The sequence below is a fragment of the Chrysoperla carnea genome, chromosome 4 (genome assembly GCF_905475395.1).
Source record: "Chrysoperla carnea chromosome 4, inChrCarn1.1, whole genome shotgun sequence".
Lineage (NCBI taxonomy): Eukaryota > Metazoa > Arthropoda > Insecta > Neuroptera > Chrysopidae > Chrysoperla > Chrysoperla carnea.
In genome coordinates, this window is record NC_058340.1 from 9,069,335 (window position 1) to 9,072,216 (window position 2,882).

Sequence of the window (2,882 nt, forward strand, 5' to 3'; positions counted from 1 at the left end):
TTGTGATTTTCGGAAACTTTGTTATAAAAAAAATGTATTTATAAAGTTTTATTGAAATCCTTAGTATTATTCAATCTTTGTATATATCCTTAAAGGGTGACTTAAACTATAGATACATAATATTATCTACAATTTGATGCACATAATAAATTTACACCCTATATTTTAAACAGTAATATTATAATATGATGATATGATATTAATATGAAAACAATATAAACACATTGATGATATTTGTAAATCGATCAATTGATTTGTGATATGTACATGTACCTACATATTACATACATATGGGAAGGTTGGATAGGTCTGGGCATGGCTTCAAGGTAGAAAATAATTTAAAGTTTTCAACTAGCAATAATCGCACTTCGGTTAGACCTCATTGGTTACGATATCGCCACTGCGCAAAGCTAGTAGAGCCTAAGTGGCCGAGCGGTCTAAGGCATTAGTTTAAGACGTTTTGTCTACTTAGACTTAGGTTGCGGGTTCGAATCCAGGCAGCGGCAGTGTGAATAATTATGATTAATGGGGCAGTAGAATTGATCACATTGTCGTCGCTTGGATAAGAACGTAGTAACCGACTCCACGCACATCAAAATGTAATTGTGAATATGTTTGTAATTAAATAAAAAAGTTTATTGAAATATTTGAATTCATAACACTAATAAATTATCAATTTGTCCAGTTTTTACATTCCATAGTTATAAAATTAAAAAATAAACTTGTAATTATTTTGAGTAAATGAAAATCTGTATATAGATATAAGAGGTGAGGGTGTCTTCATCTTAAATGCGACTGTATATGTCACTATTGAAATATCCTTGAAATAAAATACAACCGAACTTATCAAAAGCATTCGACATAATGATTGATATCTAAATATTTATATGCTGTATTTAAGAAGACTAGAAAAGACTTTTAAGACTTTTCTAGTGTCCTTGGATGTGTTCTATGAAATAGACAGTGCAATCATCAATAAAATCAATACTAAACACTAATTCTCCTTAAGGGCATAACTTTTGCAATGAAAACTGTTTTTAATTACTAAAGCCAAAAGACTATTTTTAACCCCGAAATAAAAAAGGGGTGTTATAAGTTTGAACGCTGTGTGTGTCTGTCTGTGTGTCTGTCTGTGTGTCTGTCTGCCTGTGGCATCATAGCGCCTAAACGGATGAACCAATTTTTAATTTTTTTGGTTTTGTTTGAAATGTAATTTAATGGAGAGTGTTCTTAGCATTCAAGTGAAAATTTAGGGCTTCGTATCCGAAAAAACTAAAAATTAGCGATGATCCTCCAAATCGGCTCAGTTAGGATAAGGCTTTAAGGAAAAAGGCAATTTAATGGATTATGTTTTTAGATATGTTTCAAATGCGATTTTAGGGTTCCGTATCCGAAAAATTTGTGAAGATTTTATTTAAATTTTTTAAATTTCACATGTAGGCTATTTTAGAGTTTTAATTTTCAAAATTTTTTCATATTTGCAACTTTTATAGTGCTTGGATATTTATGAAGATGCATCATAGTTTATTGGGGCATGTAAGCCCAAAATTTTTGGTGTTTATTATATGTTTGCACTGGTTTAACCTGGACAGAGGTTCTACCTAGCCAACTTTTCCTGCATATGTATATAATAATAATAATAATAATAATAATTAAACCAATAACTGTTTGATTTCATCAAATGTTATTAACATGAATAATATAAAGTAGAGAATATTCACCTGTCATATAAATACACACATATCAGTCTTTTGTTTTATATATTGTGTTGTTTGTATATAATGATTATGATTATTGATGATTGGTAATCATATTTTAACAAATTTTCATGTCAACATAATGTCTGTTTGTTTAAAGAATGTTTGAATATTATTAGGGAAGGACAAATTGCTGTTTTATTACATTTAAATTCTAAATATCTTAAAACAGTTACTACTTCATTAAACCCCATAGAGTCTAATGCATCAACAAAATAACAAAAGAACCTGGAGAACATAACTTGAAGACAAATTATTACATGATTTAAAGAACATATGGGACATTTAAAATATGGAAGAATAGACAAATCATGTGTAGAATCGTCAAATATAGAATAGACAAATCGTCGCTTAAGTTATCGAAAATGAACATAAGATTGACAAATCGAACTTAAAACTACTAAAATCAGGGTCAAAAACTGGGTAATGAAACAATGAACTTGGACAAAAGGCCTATTCCAAATTTGGATTTAATAAAAATTGCAAAATCAAGGTTGAATTTCTAGAATTGGTAATAGTTTGTGAAAATAAAAGATTATTCACTTTCATGATTTATTTATAATTTTTAATTTTTTTAAGTTCGATTTTGTAATTTATTATATAAAACGTCAAATTTCAAACGTCAGAAAATACTCGAATAACATTGCGCATAAGATTATGGGTATTGGTCAAGCACTAGTCACCTGAATGAAGCTGATTGGCTGACGTCACTGATATTACAATTTGACAGATACTTAGAATAGTATAAAATTGTAGGTACATGAAAATATCAATGTGCAGTCCGCCACCAAATTAGCAACGAGTAACATTCACAATAATAGTAATTACGATTAGCTAATTTATACTGATGATGAGTACTTGGTAGTCGAAATACGTATTTTTATAATATAAAAAATGATCTAGGAAATAGGGGCAAAAATTGAAATTTATTTTGAAATATCTTAGAGTTCTCATTTATTATCTTTGATAATATTTAGATATAACTAGCTTGATACCCTCCCGTAACATTGGGCTTAAAAGTAAAAACCACCGCTTTATAGCCTCCACCTCTCTTGATCTCACTTACACTCCTTCCATAACACTTGAAGGGATTGTCTTAAGCAGCTAAAAGATGTGCAGAGTTTT

The 2,882-nt window shown here is 29.5% G+C and overlaps 1 pseudogene; it reads right to left on the bottom strand.

Moving 5' to 3' along the window:
- Positions 1–231: 231 nt before the first annotated feature.
- Positions 232–412, bottom strand: LOC123299388 (annotated as a pseudogene).
- Between the last annotated feature and the right edge of the window lie 2,470 nt (positions 413–2,882).